Consider the following 12604-nt stretch of genomic DNA (forward strand, 5'->3'; position numbering starts at 1 on the left):
TTTCGGGTTTTTTCGGGTTTTGTTACGGTTTACGGTTTCCGGGTCGTACGTAGTAATAGAGAGAGGAGGAGGAGGCGTCGTCCTCCTCTCGTGTATATATATATATATATATATATATATATATATATGTGCGTGCGTACGTGCATGCGTGCATGCGCGTGTGTGTGTGTGTGTGTGTGTGTGTGTGTGTGTGTATGTGTGTGTGTGTGTGTGTGTGTGTATGGTGTTGAGTTTTAACCATGGAGACACCTTACGATCATCTCGTCTGTTAACTCGTTCGCCTACCGCAAATAGAATCTTACACGCCTCACATAGCCTCCTATTGCCGCCAATAAAGAAACTGTGAAATTTATTTCCGATCGATTCCTCTGCTTCTAATGTCTTGCTCGCGAATGTATCAAAAGTTAATAATCTGCTTCTAATCTAACTTTCCATGCTTGAACGTAAACTGCAATTTTGGTCCATCAGAAAAGAGATTTTCATGAGTGGAAGCCTTCTCATTCGTGGCGTTACTCATTAGTTAGCGATAATTCTACGATGACTACGATACAACGAGAAGGTCACAATGTGTGAAGGTCTTTTATTGCATTACAGTTGAAGATATGCGCCGTATCTTGAAGAATAATGAAACCTGCAGCGAGGAAATTAATAAACGTAAGTAGTAAATGTTAGTAAAAGTTGCTGAGTAAGTCAAATATAACTTCTTGTACATTAGCACGACCTTATAACTATTCTCATTATGTTTTCCATTATTACTACCGAGTAATTTTAATATTGAGTTTAATAATACATAGAACTGACGTAATATTAATTAAAAATATTTTTAATTTCATGATTTTCATGTAAATAGACTTATACGCGCTTCTTAAATATTAAATAATTTTCGAAGAATTAATTATTGAAACGATGAAACGAATTGACATTAACAGAATTACGATTTTCGTTTAATTAACTAAACTTAAAAATATGGAATTTGATATTTTAAATGATTTAAATACGAAAGTTATTGCATAAGTTTATTGCAGGAAAAATATTTTGAATGAAAATTGTTTAGTTAAATTAGGAAATATATATTGCAGGAAGTAATCAATGTCGATATTTTGATGTTTTGAAAAAGATACTACGAACATATGCGATAATTGCTGTGACGAATTGACTCACATCACGCCACAGAGAAATCAAATTATAATAATTACATCAAACCTGAACATGACATAATTCAATTAACTTTATTAATTTCGCTACATATGACGTAATGTCAAATTTAGATTTTACAATATCTGATTTTTAGTAACACAAATAACTTCCTTGAGTGAAACAATAACGTTCTAACATTTAGTAATAAAAATAATGTTTAGAATAATGTTAAAAATTAGATTAATCGCAATCGATGAACATACAATCTTCCCGACCGACAGACTTATGTCGGGATGAGACGACAAATCAGTCGCGAGCAAATGCCGCGTACGCGTGTAACGGAGCAGAACGGCCCTATAAAATGACTAATGATGTAAGGTGGGTGTAAAGTGAAGCGGCTATTGATTCGTAGACGCATAAATGACACGTCTATCGGCTACCGAGGCCACCAGTCATGCTGAGGTTTCAACTCTTAGCATGGTGAACCCCCAAATCTCCTCACTCAACGACCCAGTAGCTATAGAGACGATGATAAACGGTCCATAGTAGCTGTGGAAGCTGCGGTTTACAATTACCTAGTAATATCTTCTTGCTTCCAAACCGCATAAGAAGGAAGAGAGAGTGATATTAGCAATCCGTTAATTTTTAATCAACAACAGTGTTATTGCAATAAGAGATCTAACTACGAAATACCTATCGCATGTGTCACTACTATGTTAGATATTAAAAGACAGGTTAATCGAACAAATTATTAGAATAATAACGATGTCTCTATGAATTATTAATAAGCAAATATGAATAGCGAATTGCGTTGACTGTCACGTCATGATCATTAGTTCTTTCAATACATATACGAGATAATTAAATAAAATTTAATTCCGCGAAAGACCAAGAGTAAAAGAAAAAAAGAAATGAATGACGCGTAATGATAGAAAAGGTGTTTACTTCTGGTTTGACGTGGAATCCAATCAACGTCTCCATTGCGACTTGACCTTACGAGAATTGGGTCGAGGATCCACTTGGAAGATTAATGTTTAGTCTGATTAGTCTCAGGATCTCTCCGAGACCGGCACCTTCAACCATTAACCGATTCGTGATCTTTGTTCATCGCTTGTGAAGCAATTACAAAATCAAAATTCCTGTTCCTCTTCTTATATTTCCTATGCAAATTAACTATTATAGATATATTAATTATTAGTAATAATATTATTGAATCAAACGTAATATGTAATTATTTTACAAATTTCATAAGAATAAAATGTAAAAGTTTAAAAATATTAAAGAAAAATATATATATCAAAATAACTTATCAAATAATATATTTTCATATATTTTGTTAAAAATATAATATATATACAATATATTTATGATATTAGATTTTAATTAAAATTGCAGTAACAATAAAATAATTACATAATCAATATTTTAGACAAAATCTAAATAAATTTAACAAAATTTTAAAATTTATTTATAATTTATTTTAAAAATTTATTTATAAATATGTATTATTTATATTCATTTATTTAGTACGTGAAAGATTATATAAAAATTTTTCAAAAAATGCAAATAACGTATAACTCTATCGAAATAAAATTGCTTGTTACATGTTGCTTCCGTCGTTTATCAGTTACAATGCGTAGGGTTTGTTTATGTATGTTAACATGGCGTCGGCTTGTCTCCCTACCGCCCATAGGTTTGATTTATAGGCGGAGCATCTGACAGTAGACACCACCCCTAGACGGAAACAACAGCTGTTTCATGCGGTGTGCCGAGAAACTCAACTAGGTTTATGACATCTATGTGACATAAAACAAACAAATTTTTCTTCCTATAATATCGCATGTTGGATAATTCGCCATAAATTAAAAATCAATTTTCTGTATTACTATTTGTAGATATACATATATTTATCATTTGCAAATAACTCGATTTTATGTGCTGTTTGAAAGTAAAGAAGAAATTTACTTTATCATATTTGGATAAGATATTATAGGTAAAGATAAAATATTATAGGTAATATATTATAGGTATCAATAATTTTTTATTATATCGTATATAATATACCCAAATAACATCGCATGCCAGTTTATGTTTATGTTTATTGTGTTTAACATTTCATGCAGTTGAAATTCAGTTACTATATCATCTTGTGTCGATAAAGCAGACAATGTTGCATGGCGCTATCACAGCGTACAATTTGAAACCTAAACATGATATCAACACGTATAATATATTATATGCCGCATATTATTTTCCTTGACCATCGATCTTTAAAATTGGCCATTGTTATAATATTTTTACAACGTTATAATATTTTTAACAACTAGAAAAGTTTCGCACATGCTATCGTTGTGATATATAGTCGAAATTAATATAACTATGTTGAACACGAGATATGCTGTCACTGTGCTTACCAGATGCGGAATCAGCTGAACATCTGCACAGAGACAGCAGTCATTGTATGCGTGCATGCATTATATCAGCATGGTTCAAACATTTGTTATCTGGATATCTATAATTAATTCATTATCTTTTGTTTTATAAAAACAAAAAGATTAATACTAAATATCAAAGATTATTACAATTTTATTAAGTGTCTTATCTTTGCCTCCAATTTTCATCGCAAGAGATTGCAGTTTTCTATATATACATTCTACAGTAATTTAACTTTGTCAACATATTTCATCATATATTGATAAAATAATTATTATCAAATTTACTTTTGTAGATAAATCAATGCTTTACATTTATATTGTTTTCTATAATGAGTAAATTACATTTCATAACAATAATTTTTATTTAACAATAATATTATTAATATATATAAATTTTTATTAATTTATTATTATTAATATATATAAATAGATATAATTAACATATCAAGTATAATATATAACCATCAATTAAATAAATGAATATATTATTCTACGAAAACATAAAAAATTTTATCTGTGATATAAAAATGACATTTTAAAAACATGTGGGCGAAATTTTAAATTAAATTATGTTGTTTTATTTATTGTATAATTTATATTATTACTTCTCAAACTTATGTAGCTTGCACTTATTAAAATGACATCCACAGCCTGTCTAACTTTAATAGATATGAAAAAGCGGGAAAAGAAATGTATATTAATTATTTATTTATACCTCTTCACATTTTGTATTTTTTAATTTTTTTACTTAATATAATTTTATTGAAGTATTTGTAAAGAATACGCTTTTTTTGTTGATGACATTATTGACATTATTGTAATATTTAGGTGCAAGGAGTTTGATAATTTATTTCAAAATTTGATTTCTATTTTTGTCGAAAATTCAACTTCATACATGTATGTAAAAGTTCGAGCATAAAATTTCATAAGAATGCAAAAATAATGAATGTAATTTATCATTCTAAAGTTTTTTGCTACCCACGAAAAATTGGCCTATGACTTGTACTTAAATATTCTTTATTTATATTTTTATATGTTTATTACATAACTCGTTTATGTTTATCTTTATTTAAAAGTTATATCAATGTAACAACAAATATTTTAACAATTTCAAATGTTTTTTATTTTTTAATTTGTTTAGATAATTATATATCTGCAAATATGAATCTCTAGCTTATAAAAGTTATAATAATTTATGAAAGCCATGATTTACTTTTACATATTATTATGAATAATACAACTTAAAAAATATATATTTGAACTTATTTAAAAAAATATATATTTATACTTATATGATATATATGATATATATTAATTAATTATTATTTTTAGTTTATACAATATATACATATAAAAATTTTTATATTTAATTTAAACATATGTATGGAATAAAGTATATCATAAGAAATAAAATAATTTCTTCCTTTTCAAAATGACAATGTATTCTTCTAAAGTTTGCTATTACTTAATATAGAATTTTCGATCATTTCAAATGGGACTTCTTAATAGAAACTTCACTCGGGATTGGCAGCATCTGCGAGAAAGTGGCAGTGGATACGACCTTAGTCGAGCCACGAGAGGGGAATCAGCGATCCGGTGTTGACGCCTGAAATGCTGTCCGATCGATCTTCGTCAGACTTGATTTCGCAGCAGTACAATCATCCAACAAATAGAACTGTACGTTGCCCTATGCGGAACCACGTTCCCCAAAAACTTCACAACTGCCGTCTGTTGTCAACAGGCCTTGCCGAACTTACGCCTAAAATCCTTCCTCTATTCAGTTCAACCGGCTTCATTGCTTGTCTTCGAATCGTGTCAGTTTATAACACGGTTACAAAGAATTTCTATTCGTTTATAAATCATTGGAATAAAAAAAAACTCGCACAAAAATCTTTGTAACCTTATAACTTCGCCGCGATTAAGATGTCTCATTGAAGGCAACGTGTACAGGACACGCAGCATGATTGATTCTTCTGCGTGTTATCGTATTTACCGACGACGATGTCGTTTTAATTAAAACGTTACTGCCCTTAGTACTGCCGGAAACTGGGCTAATGTGTCAACTGGAAGTGACATTCCACATTGTTTCGTGATTACACGTTCGTTTAACGATAGTAAATTGATGCTCGAATTTTTCAATTATCATTTTTATCCATTGTTACGAATTCATTCTGTTATAAATTAATCATTTCTTATGACTTTATCGTTCCTTTTTTAAAATCTATAATTCTAATTGAAACATACAATTTCCTAAAATTTAAATTTAATTCAAATATTTGAATATATATTTAAAATTACCTTTTCATCTGTAAGTATAATTTTATATCATGAAACTTTTTAACATTATCATTGAAACTTGATAAATTATAAAATCTTTATAAAATCTTTTGGCATTATTTTTTTTAATAATTCTACTTTCTATTATTTTAAATTGCTATTTTAATAATTTAAATTTTTTTTAAATTATACATAAAAATTTTGAAAAATTTATACTTATGAATAAAATAATAACAATGTTATTGGGTATTATGATGGATATTGATCAACAAATCTTTAAAAATTTAAGAATGAAATTTGATGAGATAGAGCGAATATTTCATCCTAAAGTAACGGACATGCGAATACGCGAACTGGCAAAAGCGAATAGAGGCAATAGCAACGAGAAGAATGTCATAGCTAGTTGTTTCTGGGCAAAGAGGGAGGCTGACATTTTCATGATGGATGGTCGCCGCCCGTTAAAGCTGCAGTTGCTGTTGCCGCTACCACCGTCGGTGCGATCGCTGCAGCTATTGCTCGCTGCTGGAAATGCGGAACTGACTCCGATTTTAAGAAATCCATCGGAACTTATTCTGTTCCATCGATTGTTTCTTAACGTAGTAAGATAATAAAAAGCTTCGCTAACCATGTATCAATTATTGCATTAGAAGATTCTATTAGACAACAAAATGAAAAAAAAAAGAGTATTAATATTTGAATCTTTAGAATTCACGAAAGGAGCATTATTAATACATAATCAACAATTCTATTAAAAATATTCACTCAAGATATTCTGAGATATAGACTATGCTAATGTTTTATTTATAATTTATATTGCTATTTTTTAACTTTTCAAATACATTATATATAAATAATAGGCTTTTAAAATAGCCAGAAATGCTTATACTTAAATATTTTATAAAATTTATTGCTACGAAAAAGTGATTGTCATCGTTGAAAACAAAAATAGCAAAAGAAAATGATTTCGAAAAGAAAACGAATAGCATCGGAAAAGTGAGACAAGAGCTCAAACAAGTGGATAAAATACGCATCTAGTACTACGCACAGAAGCATATACGTGCAAGCTTTAGCTATACAGGGCATTCTGTGCTGCGCGCCGGTGGGAGCGTGCTAATGGCTACTGACATGCAGTTTTGATGGATCGAGCACCACTCTTCCTCCTTTCCCATCCCACAACGGCGGAATATGCGACTCTCGATACTTTCCCGTCTGAGAGAAACAAACGCGAGCGCGAAGAAACGCTGAATTAGAAGGTCACGACTATGAAAAAGAAAACATCATGCACAAATCTAGAAATAAAAAATTGTGAAAGAAAAGTATAATTTAAAAAAAAAAACGTTTAAATAACTACGTTTCCAAGTAACTTTGGCATAATTATTTGTGTAATAATTTATATAATCTGATATAATTATTTAATATTATTATGTTAAAAATATGGTGGCTGATGTAGATTAAATAAACGCAAATCTACAGGTGAAACACTTCTTCTATTCTGTAAATTTCATTCACAATTTACAAAAGTTGCAAAAACAAAATTTTCTCTGTTATTTAATATATTTCGTATCTTTCTCCAATCAAATTTATTTCTTACTGTACATAAATTGTGAACATTTACGGTTTTCTATAAAATCAAGAACAAGAGATAACTTTTCTATAAAATTACGAAAGAGAACTGTGTATTGGGAAAGAAACATAAATTATCACTTCTAAAAAATATATAAAGCAACTAACTTGATAGATTAGGAGATAGTATTAGTGTTATCTCAACAGAATCACACATAGCATGATCCCAACTTATATTATAGCTATAGCAGAGCAGCATCGGAGAGCGGACCACGTATTCGCGTTGTCCACATTGACGTATCTGTCCCTAAGGATACAGTTCTGATTCTGAGGCCTAAAGGACCAGACACCTCCGTAGGCTGAACTCGAAATTCTCATTGACAATCTATTCACCTTCGCTAACTCGATATACATAACACAACGCGAAACATCCATGTGTGCCAACTTTTAGAGGTATCTTTTCATAGGAGTTAAACGGAATTATGTATATAATATATGTATAATATATGGAATTAATACACACGCATTAACTTCTAAATAAATTATTTCAATTCCATTTACCATGGATAGTATAAAAACCATTCATGTATTAATCAATTGTTGTAAGTTGTAATTACTCTTTTTATTATTAAGGAATCGAATGTAAATATATGTGAAAATAAAAATGGAGTTTCTTATTTATCACAAAATATGATTCTAATCTAAATTTGTTTATACATGTTTATATAACTGCAAATTTCTAGACATATTGGAGACCCACAATTCAAAAATCAGCCTTCAATCTCGAGGAACGATGAGTCGGTTACATGTTTTGGGGGATTAAACGCGTGACTACGAATACGAATCCTCAGGGACACGACGAGAGGTCTCACAAAGTGTAGGATCGTGTACGTACCTTCCGTCGAATCTCCCCTGGGATTTTCCTTGTACCTGGGCCATCGCGATCAGAACCCGAAGGACCACCGGATATGGCTAACCGTGTTTGAAAATATAACATAAGCATATGGGTTGAGACCGCGCATAATCAGAATTTTCAACGGTCTTAAAATATTTGGTTATCGAAAAATATTGTCATTTATAAAAACGAAGAAAAATTCGAAAATATAAAAAATTATTTTGTAGCCATAGTATCTCAAGTAAGAAATCAGATTCGAGCTGAAGAGTTATACGAAACGTGAAATCCTTTGAATTCGCCGCATTGAAGCGTGTCACGATTACATCAGAAATCTGTCGATTATTACAAACTGACAGCTTCAAATCTGGATCGCTATCTTCGAAGAAAAGATGCGTTCTTTCCCCTGCATCTCCGGGAAGAATTAATTAACAGTGTTGATAATAATCTTGAAATGGGACCGAAATCAAATCGTTGAATATAGAATAGGTTGCTGTCTTAACATAGAACGGCAACTGTCTTCTCGATTCATTGTCTTTCTTTTCTTGGTTACTATTTACTTTAATTGCTGCTTTTGTCATACAATTATTACAATAAAATAATACGAATATTAATAAGGAAAAATAAACATATAATCATTGCAGATAACCGTATCTACGTAGACTATATGCTATCTGTCGTCTAAAGTCTTATCGAGCAATGCACTCATTACTTATAAAAAATCAATCAATGTTGCCCCTGACATTGAAGACAAAAATCAAATTGATTTTTTTAATCGAATTAATAAAGTGTATCGATTGATCATTTTTCATTCGAAGCAGAAAAAGTATGTATAAAGATTAACAAATAGTTATACAGATATAAATTTTGAATTTTTTTCATTAATGTTTATATTCCCATAATGTTTATATTTTCAACAATCATTATTGGTATGTCATTATTAATTATTGAACAAAAAATAAGAAGACTATCTCGATATAATGACCAATCTAATGCAGTAAGTTAAATGACTTAAGTGCAGGTATCTGTTCTTATCTCTTGGTCCAGTTGCAGCCAAATCGAATTCTGTATCGACCATTCCCGGAGCTGACAGCTATCGCTAGTTAGGGAGAAAGAGATCCGAGGAAAGAGACGAAGGGACTGAATGACACGATCACCGAAAATGACAGGTACACGGCCTCGGAGGAACTGTGGACGAGAACTCGATATCGCGACCGCATCTGATACAAGTCCTGAAACGGTCAGCCTCGTCATCTCCGTCGCTCTTTCTGTAGTCTCCGTGTCTGCCTGCCAATATACCTACCTGTCAACACACGCTGCATTCAATTAATTCGGGGCCCACGCCGTGCCTGCGTAATGACGCGGAAATCAAGCCTATCCTGCTACCCTCTCTTTCCATGTGCTCTCTGTGTCGAATCTTCTTCCTTCATCTCTTTATTGTCCTCTATCTAATTCTTATTTTCGATTACCAATGTATTGGACTATTTAAACTATTGCGATTTATATTAATAGAGAAATAAACCAAATGTTATTTATTTACGGTAATACTTTTATAACTATAAATAAAACCTATGAAAATTGTTTTCATGTCAAATAACAGATTAATAAATAAAAAATAATAGCAAACATTTTATAAACATTTTTTAAACATTTTACAGAAACAAAACTACAAAAATAAAAAAAAAGTTTATTTTCTTTATATTCTTATAATAAAATGTATTGCTCCTAAAAACATAAACTTGTATATATTATATTATATAATTTGTAATTTGTTATGTTATTATTTCACATATTGTTCAATTACTATTTTGAAAAAAAAATGTTTAAAGAATCTTCAATATTTATTTAAATAAATAAATCGTTTTTATTTTATATTGTAAAATCCAATAATTTTTTATTTATCTGTTATTTATTCTGTATCAAAACACATAAAGAATGCGGAAAAATTCAGAGATTAAAGATTTCTCGAATTCTGATTATCTTATCTCAAGTAAATAATTCAAGTCTCACCCGGCGTTATCAACGATGAGGCTAAAGAAGCTTATCTAACCAACTATTAGAGAAATAAAATTATTTCTCTAGTATATATTCGTTATGACATCTGATTTATTATTATTATATTCTAGCTTAGCTTAAAAGATGTAGCATATAAAATATTAGTACATAAAAAGATTTAGCATAAAAGATATTAATACAAGATATTAATACAAATATAAAAAATAAGTTTTCTAACAATGCAATCTATATTCTAACAAAATAATAAAAGAAGCAGCAATATTAAACATTATTACTGTTTTATAAATATACAATATAACTTTATTATATTATGAGATAATTAAACAACTTATTATAATATATATTCATCTCTCTCTTTATAACTTTATAAAAAATTTTCCATTAAAACAACTTATTCTATGAATTATAATGTAAATATTAAAATAAAAAGTAAAAAAAAATTATTCATTTGTTCAGATAAATTTTTACATAAATACATTAAATTGATATTTATATGCATAACCAAAGCTTGTTTACGGACGAAACAGAAATACACGATCGTACCAGCCACCCCTTGGTTCGACGCGTCCATTCATTAGCACTTCATATCCCGTAGCGACGTGCTGGTAACGAGCCTGTCATAATTACCGTGCTAACTTTATTACCGCGAATGCACGTTCTCCTTCATGCGGCTATGATATTCGTGCGTCATAGGGCAGATCCAAGCCGTACCTTCTCGCTGTAGAAGGGCACGGAACATAATCCCTCAAACATCAAGTCTGCACGACACACGTTCATCGATTTAGTGTCATTAAATATGAAGGCAAATGTAACAGAAATTCATGAAATATACAATGGACATATAATGTTTTGCAGATATTTTAAATTATTATGTAACAATATTAAGCAATATAAATTCATTAACTCGCTAATTATTTGCGATCCTAACATTATTTGTAAATTAAATATTTATATATAATAACTGATTATAATACTAAATTATTACAATATTGTTATCATTGTGACATTTATGACATTTTTGTGCATGTAGTTGTGTATAAATATAATTATTTTATAATCATTTACAACTTCCGATAGATCAAGTTAAACAAGAGGTGCAAAAAACTAATAATAGCTTTGATAAGAAGCTTGTTCTAACGCTCAATATTTGCTTTACTACGTGGACACAGAAGTTACATACTCATCGCGATCACTCGAGTGAATAATTCTCTCGTGCATTCTTTCTAACGTCTCATTCTTTCTAACACGCCTAATTACATTTATTCAATATTTACTACGATACGATCAACAGACTAATAGAACAGACTAACTGTGAGTCAGGTTGAATGAAATGGCATATCGAGCACTGCAAAGTCATCCTGCGTGTCTGCTGAATAGTTCCCCAACATAACTGCCGACGTTTTCTTATCTATTGTCGTGAAATTTTCCATATTTATGTGTTCTGATAATGATACAAGTATAGTTTTCCAAATTTTCAATAGTACACATAAAATATTTTTCTTTTTTACTCTTTCTACATAAACATAGCATTAAAATATTTTAAACAAAAATATTATGTAAAAATTTATATAAAAATATATATTATTATTTATTTGAAATTTTTTAATGAATTTTTTTTGTTATTTTTTTAAATTGTGGGTCCACATTCAAAGAAGGTTTTTCTTCGATAAATGTGCACTTTTATTTCGGAAATTCTATATATATAAAACATGAATTATACGTTAAATATGTGCTAATATCACTACAAGAGCGTTCTAAATACAGGTCATTGACTTTATTTAACTATGAGAATACAAATATTTCTTTTAGTTTGTATATTGATTTAAAAAATACTAAAGTAACTGAAATAAAAAACAAGTCTACAATTATTTGCAATATTTTTAATATTATCTGTAAATGTATTTGATATTACATTCACATTTATGCTTAACTCGACAAAGCTGCGCGTAGTTAGAGCAGCAATCGAGTAACTCTCATATGGAATGATTGATGATTCCATTGTGCAGGGTTTCCCATGTCCCTGGTACGATTTCGTGCGAGCAGCATACAAAAAGCCAGGCGCCATTTCGAAAATGAGCAGAATTATGGAAAATTCTGACCGGAAGATTGATTGGATAATAGATTCCGAAGGAAAGTTGTATGTATCAAGCTCCAATTCTAAATCCGAATCGTTTCGTTTAAAGGTTCGAATATTTCTTAAAACTTATGTAACAAATGTAGATTCTTATTTTCGACGTGATCGAATATTTTATTAATAAGAGGAAAGAGAAAAAAGTTAAAGAGA

The sequence above is a fragment of the Atta cephalotes genome (genome assembly GCF_000143395.1).
Source record: "Atta cephalotes unplaced genomic scaffold scaffold00013, whole genome shotgun sequence".
Taxonomy (NCBI): Eukaryota; Metazoa; Arthropoda; class Insecta; order Hymenoptera; family Formicidae; genus Atta; species Atta cephalotes.